Consider the following 9,059-nt stretch of genomic DNA (forward strand, 5'->3'; position numbering starts at 1 on the left):
CACTCACCTCAATGTCCTGAGCATTTTGAATGCTGCCTGCTGGGGTTTGCTTTCAGTTGTCCATCTGAGCTGACCTGCACCTCCACCCACCCAATGATCACACTCCCATGTAGCACCTGATCTCGCCCACCACGACTGCTGTTTCACTTTCGATTTGGACAGCATGGTCTGGATTTGGTTTCTTGTGGCTCCCATGTCTTTTCCTCTCCCCACCAGTCACCCATTTCCTCTCCCCCATCACAGTTGACCCCCTCGGCATCACAACCCACCTCTGCTCCGTGACTACCAGCCACAACCCTTTTCCTTCGGGGATGTCCAGGTGAACGTGCACATTCCTTTCTTTCCCGAAAATCCTGCCGCCATCTACATTCACCTCCCTGACTTCCTCCTTCCCAACCTCAGAGACAATGTCTGCCTCCGAGTCCCCACCAATCACCCTCCCTGTCCCTTCTACCGCTACCATCGAAGCCTCACCCTATCACCTCACTCTGCCCTCGGTCATTCTCACCATTCCCTCATACCACACCCACCGTCAGTTCGCTCCTCCGGAGGCAGTCACGGACCCATCAGACCCCTCCCCTGCACGTTCACCTGGACATCCTCCCCTCCGGACCCCTTCCCCCCATTAGTCCTCCCATCCCCCTCCCAACCTCCACCCCTCCGCCTGACACCTTCATTTCCCCTCCCACAACCTCACAACCACCCCCCCCCCCACCGACACATCTTCTTCTCCCGCCCCCTCAACCATCACCCGTCGTGACCTTCGAGGAAAGTGACTTTCCAACTTCTGTGAGCTGCTTCGCAGCAGAGCCATGTCCATGAGAATCCACCTAGCATGCCATGAACGTTCCTCCGGGACCCCGTTTTTGTTGGTCTCCAGCATCCTCTGCTCCTTGGATGTCCACAATGTGAGCAAGACCCTGGTGGTAAGTCCCGTCTCTTGCATGTCACAGTTGTCAAGACTGTTCTACACGGCGTGTGTTCCCACTGACATGAGCTGGGAGGGTGGGGGGGGATGAGTCTGGTGGACTGGCCTTATAATGATATGCTGATGTATTACAATGAGTTTCCCGATTTCTGATGGCGGGAAATGCAGCCAGCCATCGACGGGCTGAATGGACGAATGCAAAGTGGCTTCACGACGTCGTGGAACCAATTTTTGGCCTCCCCGCTATATTGCCTGCTCACGCCACCGAACACATCTGACACCAGCAGGCACGGAAAATCCCAGCCTATACGTCTGGGGACCAAACCTCATCCAGGTCCAGGTTCCTCTGAAGCTTTAGCCAGAGGCTGCGAGGGACCCAGTTTCCGTGTGTTACCATGAGGAGACACAGCTTTTTTCTTGCAAAAATATACTTTAATTCATAAAATATCTAAAAGAACATTACAAACTATTTCAAAATGGCCATCACAGAAATTGCATTGAAATTCAAATTATCTACATAAATTATGTTGCACTCTGGAGTGCTTCAATACAGGAAAAAGAACATTACAGACATTTCAAAATGGTCACTACAGAAAGTGCAATGCTAATCAAATTACCTACATAGATCATGTTGAGGTGCTTCAATACAATTGTGTAACATGTAATATTTATTCTATACGTTCAATGTGAGTCATACAGCCCGAGGGGTCTATATAATTCCCAACCCCTCAGTACACCATGGCTGAAAGGCCTTAGACATTGCACTTCTGCAGCGGCTGCCCCAAGCTTTAGTGAATCCCTCAGCACGTAGTCATGGACCTTGGAATGTGCCAGTCTGCAGCACTTGGTCGAGAACAGTTTTTTGCACTGGAAGACCAACAGGTTTTGGGTAGACCAAAGAGTGCCTTTCACCAAGTTGATGATCCTCCAGCTGCAGTTGATGTTTGTCTTGGCGTGCGTCGCTGGGAACAGCCCATTGAGTCAAGGAGCTGCTTAGGATGAACCAACAAAAACCACTGCATACCTCTCCAGACCTGCTTTTGAAATGCACATTCCACAAGGAGGTGGACAACAGTCTCTTCCCCACTACAGCCACCTCGAGAGCAACGTGCAGAGGGGGTGAGACTCCGGGCATGTAGGAAGGACCTGAAGAGGAGGTCCTTTCTCACCACCAGCCAAGGCGTTTCTTGGTGCTTGTTTGAAAGCTCTGGCGATGGGGCATTCTGCCAGATGACTTTGACAGTCTGCTCAGGAAACCATCTGACAGGATCTACCATCTCCTTTTCCCACAGGGTTTCTAGGACATTACGTGGAGACTAGCTGCCTGATAGACTTGTGGTTGAAGGTGCTTATCTGCATAAATTTTTCCACGAGGGATAGGTGGTCCAACTACTTGGAGCGTTCCGTGGCAGCGTGGCCATCCTTCACAACACCAGGGGCAGGTAGAACCTCAGCACAGAGTGCCACTTGGCGTCTGCATACTGAGGGTCTACGCACAGCTTGATGCAGCCAAACACAAAGGTGGCCACCAGGATGAGGGCGATGTCGGGCACGTTTATCTCTCCTTTATCTAGTGGTTTGTACATTGTGCCTCTGCGAACACGATCCATTTTACCATGCGGAGGCACAGCTGAGGACTCTTTGATGGAGAGGCTGTGTACTGACAGAGAGACTAACACATTTAGCTCTCTTTTACACATTGCTGGGAACCATCTGTGTAGGCTGAAAATGAGGTGCAAACTAGGACTCAAAAGTGGAAAGCATGCTAACTCTCTTTACCCACACACTAGATGGATCACATTGGCCTGTTGGACACACTTTGATAGGAAGAATAGGGAGAGGCAATATGAAATAAAGGGTACAATCCTAAAGACGGTGCAGGAACAGAGAGAGACTTGGGGGTATATATGCACAAATTGTTGAGGATGTCAGATTGAAAAGGCATACGGGATCCTGGGCTTCATAAGCAGAAGCATAGAATACAAAAACAGGGAAGCAATGATGAATCTTTAAAAAAAAAACCTGGTTTGGTCTCAGCTGGAGTATTGCGTTCAATTCTGGGCACCACGTTTTTAGAAGGCTTTAGAGAGGTTGCAGAAAAAAATTATGAGAATAATTTGAGGGATGAGGGACTTCAGTTATTTGGATGTATATGTAGTACACAATGAAGAGGATGTTAACCTTTCTTAACATAATCGTAACATAATCCAGGAGGAGATATAGGCACAGACTGGCTGGTGAAATAGCCAAACACAGTGTCGATGAAATTTAGTGCAGAAAAGTGTGAAGCGATACATTTTAGAAGGAAAAATGATGAGAAGCGGTATGGTATAATTTTAAAGGAGTGAAGGAACAGAGAGACATGGGGTTTTATGTACACAAATCTGTGGAATCCTTAATTAAAGATGAAATCATTAAATATTGAGATAATTAGAAATTAATTAGAATATTTAACAGATTTTAGAGAAGATTACTATGCTTAACAAACTTCATAGAGTTCTTTGAGGAAATGACAGATACAGTAGAGAGGGGAAATGCAGTAGATATGATTAAAATTATGAAGGGATGGGATGGAGTAATTAGCAACTGTTTCCAGCCATCCTGAAATCTGCAAGAATTTACAACCCTGTTTTTCAGACAGGAATTGGCAGACCTGGATCTGTCCCAAATTCCTGCAACAGTAGAGATGGAATTCCTACCGTATGTCCTCCCCTGAATCCATGAGTTCTGGGACATTTTTTTTCCATTCTCTTTTGCTTTCCTCTGCATTCTTTTTAAAGGTGGCGATTGCATGTTATATGATGAGGTGGGATTCCACAGGTACAACTCTCTCTCACTGAATTGGCCAGTATTTATATGTGAGCACATACGGATTCCATAATTATATGTCAGAAGGAGTATCACAACCAAGCCCAATCAGCCGTCATCTGATTGGACGTCATCGTCCATTATCAGAGTCACTAGATTGTAATCAGGAGGGAAAAAAGACACTTGCTCCTGCAAACTGTACCAGATCCCTGACAAACACTTCGAAGCATGTCACACATGCAATGAATTACTGTGATGAGCATCAAGATGTTATGCCAATCTGTGCAAGTCTCATAAACAACATCCTAACTGATTCTTCCTCTCCCTCATCAAACAGGGCAGCAGTAGGCCTACTACAATTGGCACTCTGACCATTTATGGTAGGCGTATTGCTGCGACAGCTGAGGTCAGTTAGCTTAACACAGACTGGGAATCAAATGGCAACCATCAATAATCTTTGTGGTTTGGTGCCCTTTCTTTGGAACAAATATTTTTCTCAATTCACTGGCTATAACTCATTTAAAAGGAATCATTTATAATTTACTAAAACAAATATCATCAATAGCACTAAATAAGATTTTCCTTGTTGCTCATCCAATAAACATTTTCTTTTAAAAATGTCATTGTGGTTTTCAACCTACTAAGTTACAGCAGGAATCCAGCAGAACAGCTGAGGGACTTTGGTCCAATTATCAGCAAATTACTTCAATACATCAATACAGTTTTGGATTTAAGAAAGCATTTACAGTGTTTAAGCTTTTTCCTTTGCGACTTATATGGTTATCCTACCTGCCTCATGATTCAATATTTGGAATCTGTTATTTTCTAATTCAGTGATCGCATACCGTGACACAGGTTTTTTTCATGACACTATTTGACCTAGTTCACACACAGCTGAAAATTGTGTCTTATCCTGCACTGCTGAACACTCGAACAATGCGCCCAAATGGTTGAAAATAGGTTTTCCATTCTGAAACTCTGGGATCTCCAAACACGGTTCACCAACAGCAAAAAGAGATTTTAATTCTTGTTTCAACAACAGCTGTGCGTCTGCAATGAATAATTGTGCACACGAAAGTCATCTATTAGACAAGCAGCCATTGGTGCATGTCATTTTATTTTCTTTGGCAAATTATTTATGAAACAAGTGCCTATTATTAGAATATTATCCTATGGTTCAGCTGTCATCATTCTCATGTATGCATGTCACAATGGTGGAATCACCTACAGCCTTAAATTGTAATAGATGTTGCTGTAATAATAGTAATTATAATATAAATGCAAAATCTTTCTTGTTAGAGTACATTTTATTATGCTGTTTCTTAATCTATTAGTCTTGTACATTATGATTTTTAGACAAGTGGGTTTTTTTTGTAAACTTTGGAAAATTAATCATTATGCATTATCCCCCATAAGCCATTAAGTAACCAACCAGTTTCTGTGGCCATTCAGAGATAGCCCTCAAGGACAGTAGTGAAAGAATTGATTTTTGTCTCGTTATCACATGCCATTGCTGTATAAACAGACATGCTGATAAATTTTGCTTCATATTTTTATCCAAGAGGATTTTTCTGTATGATGCTTTTTAATTAAACAAATTAATTTCTTAATAAAAATGCTGCATAATGTGGTACTGAGTTATACAAGCCAAACTCAGCTTAGTTTTGATTAGATTCCAGGCCTGTGCTGAGCTAGGTGATTTCAATTAGAGGAGCAATTGAGGCATCAAAATTGGCCTCCGCTGCCTGGCCTAATAGACGATTTCCCTTCCTTCCTAATCACCTGCCAGTTTCTTTGGATGAATTTGGGAATGTTGGATGAACATAGGATCAAGCCCATGTTCTAACAAGCTGCCAAAATTCACTATCAAAGTACACACACTGTTGGGTGAATGTAGACCTGCACTCTTTGCAGTTACTGCCTTCGTGTGTGAAGAATTTTTTGTTTTGCTCATGGGATGTGAGCATTCAACCCTACTGCTGTGGGACTAGAGTCACATGTAGAGTGGACCAAGTAAAGATTGCAGATTTCCATCCTTAAAGGACGTTAGTGAACCAGTTGTATTTTTATGACAATCAATAATAGTTCCAGGGTCACTGTTACTGATTCCAGATTTTAAAAAAAATTATTTGAATTTAAATTCCACCAGCTGCCTTGGTGGAATTTGAACCCATGTCCCCAGAGCATTAACCTGGGCCTCTGGATTACTAGTTCAGTGACATTGCCATTATGCCACCATCTCCCCCCAAATTGAAAGAAAATAAACATTTTTTGCATAAAAAGAAATTACATTGACAATTTGCTGCCTTTCCAAATATCTCTGATTTACTACAACCTCTCAAATCGCATGCATTTTACTGACAGCTTCCTTCTCACTATATGACAGAAGACACCCCCCTCCCACCCCACTTTATAACTTGGTTTTTATGAAGCTTCCAAAGAGACTTTGTTTATATTGGTGCAAAACGCTAACTAGTTACATATATGTAGCACTTCCCATGTGAAAGAAACATTTCTACAGCAAGAGAGAATCTAACCATCTGGCCTTGACATTCAATGGCATTACCATCACTGAACTCCCCACCATCAACATCCTGGTTTGATATCAAGTAGAAGATGGAGAAGAAGTGTTAAGAGCTGGGTGGAGGGGTATAGAGGTGGGGTGGCAGAGGCCGGGGGTGGAATGTGGGTATGTGGATGACAGAAGGCATCGCAAAGAGCGAATTTTTGGAAGGCTGTTGCAGGAATGTAGGTAGGAAATTTCAAAGTGGCTCTAGGCGAGACTATCAGAGGGCAGGGACATAGTGATTGTGCGAACAGCTTTCATTGATGAAGTGGAAAAAGCAAGCAGCAAACAATAATCTGGAGTCCGAGGACGGGAGGGTGCACGCCTGAGAAATATCCTGTATAGTGGACCAAGGTTCTGGAAGCATTTGACAATGTGGCGGAGGATCTTAAAGTTGAGGACATGGAGACCTCAGGCGCTTAGCAAATATAGCAAAGTGCAGCTCCAACAACACTCAATAAGCTCGACAACATCCAGGACAAAGCATTGGCACCCCATCCACCACCTTCAACATTCACTCCTGCCACTACTGACGCACAGTGGCGGCAGTGTATACCATCTACATGATTCACTGCAGCAACTCACCAAGGCTCCTTAAACAGCATCTTCCAAACCCCCCCACCTGCAAGTTCCCCTCCACGCCACACAACATCCTGATTTGGAACTATATCGCTGTTTCTTCATTGTCACTGGGTCAAAATCCTGGAACTCCCTTCGTAACAGCAGTGTGGATATACCTACACCATGTGGAATGCAGTGGCTCAAGAAGGCAGCTCACCACCACCTTCTCAAGGGCAATAAATGCTGGCCTAGCCAACAAAACCCACATCCTGTGAGCAAATAAAACAAATACTGCATATTTGAGAATTTGTGTAGGAGAATGTAGGCCAGAGTTCTGAGTAGCTGAAAAAGCTGTTGTGAGTATATATTTTTCAGATACTGTCATATGATACACAAATTCCTACAAATCTTTCAGTGACCCAAATTAGGTTTAATTTCAATTATTGCTGCTGTTTAATCAGTTCAAACTAAGCACTGGTAGCATTCAGCAGGGAATGGAAATTGCTTCATGAGTGCCAATTGCCAAAAATAAGATTGTAAACATGAGAATGATTCAACAAGTAGGGTTGGCAACTGTGATTAAATAGATTCATGGAGGTTTCATCACATGACTTGTCCTTGCGCTCTAGCCATTAGTCGGCCAACACATCCATCCTTGTGACGTACTGTCTTCCTACACCATCTGGAAAGCAAAAAGACTCATTACTCAATTGGATGATGTAAGCCTATCAGCCTTTTTTTTCCCGTATTCATTATTTTTATATCTTGTGAAGTAAAATTTTCAAAGAAATTTTTTTTAAAATTATTTTTTAACCTATAATTTTTCTCCAGGGTTGCACACAGCAGTGTCCTGGAGATTGATCTTCAATTCCTAGAGACTCCAGGCCAATCCTGGAGGGTTAACAACCCTATCAACAAGCCCCATCCTTAGTAATTTATGTGAACCTCATCTATCTGTATTCTCGCCAGACCCCTTAATATCTCCTGTGCCTAAAAATAATAGATGGTTATAATAATTGGAATATTTAGCCCTAGTATTTTCACTAGGACTTGGCAACACTTCATCACATGTTGGGAGTGAAGCCAGCATTGCAAATATCTACTTTATGGTATGTTTCAGGTGTTTTAGAATACAATTTATAGTTTTAGGAATTAAAGTTTAACTAGAAAATGGGTAAATGCAATTAAAGCAAGCTTGGAACCTATTACACTTTAAAGATTGGGGCCAAGTTGTTTTAAGAGGTTAAAAGCTTGAAAAGTAAACTAATTAAAATGCTGCATTTTAGAGATTGCCAGAATACCTCAAGAAATGGCAGTTCAAAAGGTGACTCATGTTTGTTTAATTAAGTCAGAAGACATAGAGCTGTGAAACAGCAGGTGGGCTTACTAAGCTAAAGAGCTGGTGACATGGGTCAGGATTTTTCGGCCCTGTCGTGGCAGGACCGACCGTGGGAGATTCGGCAGCCCAGCCAAAGGTCCATCGACTTTCAGCGAGACTGGACAATCTCGGCGCCAGGCGGGGCCAGCACATCCCGCCCATGATGCCTGCAAGCTTGCAGTAATGGCAGCCCAGAGGGATGTTTTTGTTTTGGGATGTAGAGCTAGTTTAAAAGCATTCAGTAAACCCAGAAAGGCTGTAAAACCCATCTACTTAATCATATCAAAAAATAAATTGTGAATGAGGGATAATTAACTTAAAAGTCGGTTTGAGAACAGCCCAGAGCAGGCTACATTGTTATGGAGATGGGCGGAGCTTAGAACGTCCTCTGGTTTCAGCTTATCTAACGGCAGAATTTTACGGCCCTGTTTCGGCAGGGATGGGGCCGTAAAATGCGGCGAGTCATTATAAACCCCATTGACAAAAACAGAATTACCTGGAAAAACTCAGCAGGTCTGGCAGCATCGGTGGAGAAGAAAAGAGTCGACGTTTCGAGTCCTCACGACCCTTCAACAGAACTGAGTATAGTTAGGAGAGGGGTGAAATATAAGCTGGTTTAAGGTGGGCGGGGGGAGAGAGAAGTTGAGGGGGGGGGGGTGGTGGTTGTAGGGACAAGCAAGCAGTGATAAGAACAGATAATCAAAAGATGTCACAGACAAAAGGATTAAAGAGGTGTTGAAGGTGGTGATATTATTTAAGAAAATGTGCTAATTAAGAATGGATGGCAGGACACTCAAGGTACAGCTCTAGTGGGGGTG

This window comes from Cetorhinus maximus, chromosome 3, assembly GCF_964194155.1.
Source record: "Cetorhinus maximus chromosome 3, sCetMax3.hap1.1, whole genome shotgun sequence".
Lineage (NCBI taxonomy): Eukaryota > Metazoa > Chordata > Chondrichthyes > Lamniformes > Cetorhinidae > Cetorhinus > Cetorhinus maximus.